This window comes from Cannabis sativa, chromosome 8 (assembly GCF_029168945.1).
Source record: "Cannabis sativa cultivar Pink pepper isolate KNU-18-1 chromosome 8, ASM2916894v1, whole genome shotgun sequence".
Lineage (NCBI taxonomy): Eukaryota > Viridiplantae > Streptophyta > Magnoliopsida > Rosales > Cannabaceae > Cannabis > Cannabis sativa.
The window spans coordinates 3,271,443-3,282,109 of NC_083608.1; positions in this window are offsets into that span (position 1 = coordinate 3,271,443).

Here is a 10,667-nt window from a genome sequence, read left to right on the forward strand (position 1 = left end):
GGACTGAATGTTAAAGTTGCAGGAAAGGTACTTATTCAGTCTAAGAAAAGTTCTATACATTTTTGGCACCATTCCAAATTGCCTAAACTACTAGAGTTATTTCCTGATTAACCAAAAGTAGTTGCCAAAGGTATAGAATCCAGTATTTCAAAAAGAGTAGACATATAGAGAGGAATTTCACATTATCAATGATTTTGTGATTAAGGAAGAGTAATGGTGTAGAAAAGGTTGTGTTTAATTCAACCTTTCAGATCCTATTACGAGGAGTTTACTACTACTACGCTTGATTTGTTCTGACAAATCAGGGAATAAACTTTCGAACATACAATTAAGATTATATTCCACTGTGCTGACAACACTATAATCATTAACAAATTCATATGTTAATGGGTTTTATTTAGGGCACAAAACCCAACAGCCACTCCCAGAAGCCATTACATCTTACCGCCTCCTCGGTCCGGGAGTCATTTCTTTTACTTCTCTTGGGCGCCCCATGTGGAAAGTGTTTCCCTACCCTGATCATCCCATGTATCTAGGGAAGGACAACTTAGATAACATTTACCCCCCAAGCTTTCGAGACACCTTGGATCACGGAAACTTGCTATTGTCTTGAATGTTGATCCTGGACACGTGTTACGATTTTGCAATCAAGGATACCTTCCTTAATGAGCTGTATTCTTCGAGGGATATTTATGGCATTTACTTCCTTTTGCGTGCTAACCACACGGTATGCCTGGAGGTGTTCTCTGCTCCTCTTTATATATGGCAAAGCGTGCTTAGCAAGAAAGGATGAGTGCCTCTTGCGGTTGAATGACATGAGGAAAAAGATCTTAATATTTTTGTGGGTCCTAGGATCATCATATGGGACCCCTCGCTTCCCTAAACATCAGATTCTTTGTAACCTCTCCATGTTGTTGATCTTGCGGAGCCCTTTTCCCTTTTTTTGAATTAAAAACAATATGTGGCGATATTATTATATTTTTTTTTACTCAAAGCTTCATTTTTATTTTCTCTACAACTTCTTTTATTTTCTCTTTTCTTGTCATCTATTACATGAAAAAAGAATTGGAGGATCTGATCTAGCGTTTACAATCATTCCCGTAGGACTTTTCCCAGACATTGATCCCCTTCAACTAAACCAACAAAGTTCTTCGCTGGAGGTAACACTTGATTTTCAAGTTAACTGCGACCACTGCATCGATTGGCTCCGACGTTTTTGGGCAAACCTTCTGGATGTTGGAAATATTTTACCAGGATCTTAGATTTACTAACTGTTGGAAATCTTTTACCAGGATCTAGATTTACTACCAAGTATGTTTTATTAACATCCTAATATGAATTCTAAAACAATGAAAATAAACACATAAGAGTTTAAGAAAACCTTACATTGGGTGCAGCGGAATATTATGACTCATTCCATTCAGATCTCTAGCCCTTGATTCCTTTCTGTAGCAGAGCATAATCAAGATTTGAATCTGGATCTCATTCTCTCCTTCTTTGATGCTGATTATCCACAGTCTTACATACTATAATTGAGGTACCACTTGATGTGTGTGGGCACTACTCTATCACTAAAGGGTTTCGAAATAGAAGAGAGGAAAAGAGAGAGAAAGTGGCGTGTAGAAAGTTGCTCTGAAGGAATGAGATGCAAGTGCATAGTTTCCTGAAGCCAACACTTTCTATTTATAGAATGCCATCTAGGTTTAGGTTAGAATTGTATGGCATTAAAATAATGAAAAAATAAAATGGTAAAAGCCTATGCATAGTGGGCGGCCCAGATAAGGAAATTGGGCCTCACTTTGCATCTTTTCATTTTGTTATTTTTCATTCCCATTTTCTCAAAAATGCCAATTTTCAAATTTAACGATTTAAATGCCAATTCTAATTATTTAATAACATAAAAATAATTATTAAATAATATTGCCATTTAATATATTTATTAATTTAGACATATAAAGTATCTTAATTAATAAATAAACTTAGAATCTCTTTTCTTTACAATTTCGTCGTTGCTTAGTGAAAATTCATAAAGTAGACATAGTCCAACTTTTAGAATTATAATAGATTAATTAAAATCAATTAACTAAGTCCTACAAGCAGTATGGTCTCAACTAGTACGAGGAACATGGGTCTATATAACCGAGCTTCCAATAATTCGAACTGAATTTACCAAGTAAATTCCCTAACTTATTAATTCCTTATTGAATCCACTCTTAGAACTTGGAATTGCACTCTCAGTCATATAGAACGCTCTATATGTTCCATGATATAGACACATCATTAGTTATCCATTGTTATAATCCTAATGTGACCAATGACCCTCTAATAGATGATCTACATTGAAAAGGCACTAAGTTACCGTGACACCTTCATTATATTTTATCCTTAAAACACTTAGCTTCGTATAAATGATATTTCAGCGAAGTGAAATGAGATCTCCACCATTTATCTCTGTTTAGCCAAGCTCGAATAATATCATCGTTTCACTTCTAAATTCCTATAAAAATTATAGATTCCATATTTATGTTAGCGCTCCCACTCCATTATACTATCATGTTCCCAAAATGTACGTATCACCCTGACCCAAAAGTAGGCTTAACTAACAAATCAAAGAACATGTATAGCACTCTTGAGATCGAACCTAACCATATCAGGATTAAGATCATTTGATCTAGGATCAACAGGTGATATTGAATTGAATAGATATTACGGTAAATTTTAATATATCTAATCAAAGTTCAATATCGGTCCATTCCGATGTATACTCCATACATCCGATACTTGTAAACTTTGCCAATGTCCTGGAAAGAACATAACACTTTTCCAAGGTGTAAGAATACCTATCGCTAATTATACCATGTCAGTCTAAATCCAGTGTTCTGACAAATCAGGGAATAAACTTTCGAACATATAATTAAGATTATATTCCATTGTGCTGACAACACTATAATCATTAACAAATTCATATGTTCTGGACTTAAATAGAATTCATACATTATACATATATATAATCATGAAATAAATCATGTGAACCATGCAACATAAAATGTTATTTCTGATCTTTATTAATAAGTAAATCTGATTATATTGAAATGGGTTTTATTTAAGGTACAAAACCCAACAAACTCCCACTTGCACTAATATAAAACAAAATGTGCATTTCAAATAATCATTAACACCTTGATATACAAATCAAGTGTAGTAGTAGTAAACTCCTCGTAATAGGATCTGATAGGTTGAATTAACAACATCTTTTTCTCCACCATTACTTTCCCTTAATCACAAAATCCTTCATATTGTGAAATTCCTCTCTATATGTCTACTCTTTTGGGATACTGGATTCTATACCTTTGGCAACTACTTTTGGTTATTCAAGAAATAACACTAGTAGTTAAGACAAGTTGGAACGGTGCCACAATTGTATAGAACTTTCCTTAGACTTAATAAGTACCTATCCTGCAACTTTAACATTCAGTCTCTCTCTAGTAGACTAAGAGACTTCAGATAGGTTTTTACACTTCTCCAAAATCACTACTCCACCCCCAGAGTAATCAGCATTTTATCAGCAGACTTTCTAGCACAAAGGCAAGTCTCGGAATCTGATGTGGTGTAGTCTAAGAGTTTTAAACACACCCTTATTGACTAACATATAGATCCTCTTCTTAATTTTAAGATTTACTTGATTGTCTTCCAATGTTCTTCTCCTAGATTAATCTGATACCTACTCATTACTCCCACTCAACAGCAATTGTGTGGTCTAAGACATACTAAAGCATATCTGAGACCTCTCACTGTTGATTTAAGAAATTCTTTCATGGCTTTATCTTTTCTGGAATAGTTGAGACTTTTCCTTAGATAAATAAAATCTATGTCTAGAAGTCGAGAAGCTTCTATAGATTACCATTGGAAAGAAAATACTTCAGCATCTTACTAAAGTAAGTTGCTTGCATTAGAGTAAGTAATTAACAAGGTATACCATGAGCCATAGGTTTAGTTAAACTCAAACCTATGATACTAGGAACCACAAGTTTGTTAAGTCCATTGAATAGACTTATAAATGAAAATTTCCTTTCATGTCCTTGTAATAGAAAACTTTAGGTTACTCCATGTGAATGGATTAAACCATAGTTCTCTTGGCTTTTCTTCTTAGTTTCTTATCTTGACAATCCATTACTTGTTTAAACTCACAATGGATTTTAATCACTAGTGTCTTACAAGTCATAAGATTTGAAGTTCCTTGAAACTCTCCCACTACGACAAGGTACCGTGAATTATGTCTAAGAAAACTAAATGGTATTGACCTCTTCGGTTGTGTCAAGACAACAGAGGCAGTGGAATCATCTTGTAAAGAATAAGATGATAGAACACTTTTGGAATCAAGAAAAAAATATATCTCCTTTATTTGCTACTTTATTTTCAGACTTACTCATTTTCTTAGAAGAGTAGTATTTGTTTAAACAAACACTTTCTTATCTAATGACTATGGGATGATCCACCCCTAATCACTTAGAATAGCTAACAAACATGCGAACCGGGGTTAGCAGTCCTAGCTTTTTACGATTTCGATTAGGTCATCCATGAATCTAATAATGATTTACATTAAGTATACAACCATTGCATCATTTTGAAATTATATTACCATAGAAGGATTTAGGCAACGACTAGTAACTAATTATCAATATGCAAATTGAATTTCTGGGGAGGTAAGTTTGGATATAATTCAAAAATCAAATTAATGATCTTTGAACTGCATATCTACTAACTTTTTCTCCACCCCTATCAGTTCGCAAGATCTTAAACCACTTACCTTAATGGTTTTTCACCATTGCTAGAAATTCATGAAATTTTTCAAACATTTCAAATTTCTTTTGCATAAGGTAAAATCTAGAGTGATCGTTTTAAGAATACAACGAAAACTCATATCCACCCCTGAATGTACATCCATCTGCGAATGAGATGAACTGCTTTCAGTGGATATAGGCATATTAACTCTTCGCAGAGAATGATCTTGTCAAAACCACTATGAACAAGATACAAATGCCATAGATTTATAAAACATGGTTGTAGTCTTTTGATGACTTAGGTTACATTAAAGAGTTCTTAGAATAGTGCAAGTGGATTCTGGTCACAGAATACTAAAATCATACAGTTTGGTTCCATTGAAAGAAAATGGTTATTAAACACTTGTGAAAGTGTAACTGTTGGGTTTTATGCCCTAAATAAAACTCATTTCAATATAATCAGATTTACTTATTAATATAGATTAGAAATAACATTTAATGTTGCATGGTTCACATGATTTATTTCATGATTATATGTACATAATGTATGAATTCATCTGAAACCCTTTTCACATACTTGATCCTGTTTATTGTGTCGTCAACGCATTGGAAAGTAAACATGACTATGTGAATAAAGTTTCCTAGATTTATCAGACATAGGGTTAAACTGATATGATAATCTACAACAGAGTTTACTTGCATTTGGAGAAATGCTATGTTCTTTCCAGAGCATTGGTTAAAGTAAAGCTCAGGTTGGATGCATGGAGTATGCATCGGAAGGGACCGATATTGAACTTTGACTTAGATTTATTAAACTTACCGTAATATCTATTCAAGTCAATATCGCCTAGATGATCCTAGATCAAATGATCTTAATCCTGTAATGATTAGGCTCAATCTCAAGAGGCTATTCATGTTCTTTGATTTGTTAGTTAAGCCTACTTTTGGGTCAGGGTGATACGTACATTTTGGGAACAGGTAGTGCAATTGAGTGGGAGCGCTAACATAAACATGCAATCTATAGCTTCTATCTGGCGAATAGTAAGTAAAGGATTATCTCCTTCGAGCTTGACCAAACGAAAAATAAATGGTGGAGATCTCATTTCATATAAGCTGAAATATCATTTATACAGGGTTAAGTGTTTTAAGGATTAAATAGATTGTAGGGTGTAACGGTAATCTAATCCCTTTACAGTGTAGATCATTCATGTAGAGGATCATTGATCAAATTAGGATTATAACAATGGATAACTAATGATGTGTCTATATGGTGGAACATATAGAGCATTCTATATACTGAGAGTGCAATTCTAAGTTCTATGCGTGGATTCAACGAAGAATTAATAAGTCAGTGAATTTAGGTTATAAATTCTTGATCTGCTTATTGGAAGCTCGGTTATATAGACCCATGGTACCCCCACTAGTTGAGATAATATTGCTTGTAAGACTCATATAATTGGTTTTGATTAAACAATTATAATTCTCAAATTAGACTATGTATGTTTGTGAATTTTTCACTAAGTAAGGGCGAAATTGTAAAGAAAGAGTTTTAGGGGCATATTTGTTAATTATGATACTTTGTATGGTTCAATTAACAAATATGATAAATGAAAATATTATTTAATAATTATTTATAGTTATTAAATAGTTAGAATTGGCATTTAAATGGTTGAATTAGAAAATTGACGTTTTTGAGAAAATCAGATGCAAAAGTGATAAAACTGCAAAATTGCAAAAAGTCAGGCCCAAATCCACATGTATAGGGCCGACCACTTTTGTAGGGTTTTACCTGTAATATTTTCATTATTTTAATGCCAAATAATTCAAACCTAACCCTTGTGGAATGCTATAAATAGATAGTGAAGGCTTCAGGAAATTTACACTTAAATTTTCTACTTTTTCATTCAGAAAAAAAAAACTGAGCCTCTCTCTCTCCCTATCTTTGGCCGACCACTCCCTCTCTCTTTTCTTCTTTGAGATTTCGAAATTCTTAGTGTTAGAGTAGTGCCCACACACAGCAAGTGATACGTCAATCATAGTGAGGAAGATCGTGAAGAAAGACTTTCAGCAAGAAGGAGTTTCAGCACTAAAGAATCAGAGAAAGAGATACAGGTTGAGATATTGATAATGCTCTGCTATAAAAAGAAATCAAGGGCTAGATATCTGAACGGAAGGAGTCATTATATTCCGCTGCACCCAATGTAAGGTTTACTAAATTTTATATGTGTTTATTTCATCGTTTTAGAAAGTTCATATTTAGGGTGTTAATAAACATACTTGTGAGTAGATCTAAGATCCTGGTAAAATAATTTCCAACAACTGGCCTCAGAGCCATGGTAATTGATTTGCTTGCAAGAAATTTGGATGGTATCATGTTGTATTGAGTGTTATATGATGATTGATTGATGTTTGTGAATTTTCCTTAACAATAATTGAATATCTGTTTCTGGAATTATTTTTATTTTATAGTATGAAAAAAATTAAGCAAGTTACTTTTTTACAGAACTCAATTTCGATTTAATTTGAATTAGTTATGATTTTTTGAAGTATCGAAAAAAAAAATCAAGAATCGGGCAACCAGCTTCCGCGCGCGGAAATCATGCTGGTGACCCCCTGCGCCAAGAAATCACGCCCATGCACTCCCCAGGCGCGCGCGGACGAGTATGCACAGCATACCGTCCGTACAGCTCGCATTTTTTTCGTTTTTCTTCGATTTTTCATGCCTTTTCATGGATTTAACTTCCGATTTTTTGTGTAGTTCTGTATTTATACATTTACTATTCCCAATTCAATTCTAATTATCATAATTAAATTAATTAATATTTTTTAAATTTAATTCATGATATTAGTGTAATTTGAATTTGAAAATAGTAAAATTCTATCTTTTTGCTTAATTATCTATCTTATTTTTAAATTTGATTATATCTTATCTTATTTTTAAATTTAAGGTCAGATATTAAATTTTTTAAGTTAATTTTTTTTAAATAATTTGACCTTATTTAAATTTAAAATAAGATAACTATAATCATGTAATTTTAAATAGATGTAAGATATTTTGCTAACTTCTAAATTTTGTTATTTTATTTATTTAAATTAAATCATAAAATCTGAAAAAGATATTTATTTATCTTTTTTAATTTTTATTTAATTTTTATTTATAAAATAACATTAAATTTTTAAAAGTAGTTAGCAAATTTTTGAAATGATATTTAGGTTGGTTGAAACCTAATTTTTCAAAATTGTAGGTTTAATTTTAAATATTATTTTATTAATTTCTCAAATATTTAAATTTTATTTTATTTTATCATTTTTCGAAAATAATTTTTTTTAATTAATTTTTTGAAATTATTTATTTAAAATTAAATAAATCCTACATCCGACTATCCAGCTAACCTTGTTGCAGGAGTATGTGTTTTAGCTTGTTTGTAAGTTTTTTAAAACCTATTATTGCTTGATGGCAAATAGCCATGGTTAACTTGTTGACAGATCCAATGATCTGATTTTAACTCATGGCTCCCTTGGTCAAGTAAATAATTTGTAACAGGTAATTTTCACAATCTTGTTTCATCTGTGTATGACCTAGCAACATGATAGGATCCATCCAAATTGTGTGCCTGTGTGAGCCTATATGTTTAATTTTGTTATAGATGCATATAGGTTGTTGTTGCTAAATAAAATATCATAGTTTTTGATAGATTTTATTTAGGCCCATTTAGTTTTGGGCATATACAATTAATAATAGTTGTTCATTTTAATGTTAAATTCCTCTCTTTTGGGCCTTGTGTGAGAGTTGGGAGCCATAGTAGTGGGTACGACATACTGAACCCAACACCCCCTCACATGAACCATCTCAATTGTGAAGGCCCATTTGCCTGATTTCAATAACTGTCCTAGGTTAATTAAACTAGTTTAACCTAATAAAATTGATTAGCAACATAATTAATTTCATTTATTTTGAAATTAATTTAAGAAAATCATAGTTTAAAGAATTTTATTCTAAGCTAAACTATATGTATTTTCTTGTATTTAATTAAATATAGAATTATAACAATCTATATTCTTTCTGAAGCTTAATTTAAATTTTTCATTAAATATTCCTATTTAAGTTGATATTTAGTTATCTATAACTAATCAGCGTAAATTTGAATATCTTTTGGATTTAAAATTTCAAAATTAAGTTGAGGAATTTTAGGAATTGTTATTAAGATTCTTTAGATATTTTTTAAGTTGATATTTTTTTTAAATATTAACTTAAAATGGAATATTTTCAAATTAAGTGGTTACAACTTAATTTTTGATATTTAATTAAATTTAAATTTGAAAAATATTTAAGTTCTATTTTTTTAATACAACTTAAATTAGATATTTTTTCAAATTTTGTGGAAAAGATACTTAGTCAAATAAGATATTTTCTAGATAGTTATTTCTAGACTACTTATTATTTTTAATATTAAATAGGAAAATATTATACATTGTGAAATTAATTATTTAAATAATTAATTTTGGTACAATTTATTTTAAGTATATTTTTCCTAGTATTAAACTAGAGATAAATAATTAAGCCTTCTTTACAATTAATTATTTATTTCTTGAATTTAATACATTTAATTAATTTGAAAATTAAATATCTAAGTTGATTTTCATCATGATACTTAAATATTTCTTTTTCATGACACTTAATTAAATAGAAAATTATTTTTAGTTAAAATTTATTTTTTCAACTAAATTTAAATAATTTTCAAAATATATTTTTTCTTTATTTTATTAATCAACTTTCGAAATTGCATTTCTTAAATGCTGGAATTTTGAATTTTATTTGAAAAATAGATTAAAGTTGTAAATTATTTATTTTAATTTTGGACCAACTTAAATCAATGATTTTTTTATTTAACGATTAATTAAAATAAATGAAGTATAATATATTTAATTAAAAAATGAATTAATTAGTCCATGAAAATCTAGATAGATATTATTTGTGTTTGATTGAAGTTTTTTTCTAGTGTATTTAATTAAATAGAAAATTAATATTTAAGTTGATTTTCATCATCATACTTAAATATTTGAAATTTTTCCTATATATTTAATTAAATAGGAAAATTATATTTTTTGTTGTAAATTAATTTTATTAATTTTGGGCCAACATTAAATTAGAATAATTTTTCTAGGATTTATTTTTTATTTTAACATGCATTTTCGAAAATTGTATTCTTAAATACTTTAATTTTTCGAAATGCAATATATATTTATAGAAAATTAAATTTGAGTTGTAAATTAATTTAAATTAATTTTGTAACAACTTAAATTGAATATTTTTCTAAATATTTATTGGAAATTATTAATAAGATAGAAATAATTCAGGTTATTTTGATATCCATCTAAGTAAAATTTATAAATATTAAATTAAAATTTATATTTAGAATTTTTCATTCTAAATTAGAAATTTTAATTAAATAAATATATATTTATAAATAGATTAAATAATGAGAATCAAAGAAAATACAACTCTCTTTAAATAATGAGCTTTATTATTAAGATATTCGATCTCCATTGTTGGTTTTAAATAGCGTTTGTTTTAGTGAGTAATCCTTCCTCATGGAGGAATGTTCACTAGCAATTTCGCACCGTTTAATCTCGAAAGATAAGTAGTTTGTAAGTATTTAATATGGTATGGATCACCCTAATGGTGGCGACCATATTTGACTTGCAAATTATGAAACAATGGTGAAAGCTCATAATTGCCTTGACTCTCGCCTAAACGAGACAACGCTGAATTCCATTCTTGATCGAATAAAAGGTTGCTAGAATGTTTAACATTTTAGATGAGCTGACAACTCTATTCAATGGATGGTAGCTTTGACTCTCGCCTAAACGGGACACTGATATCAG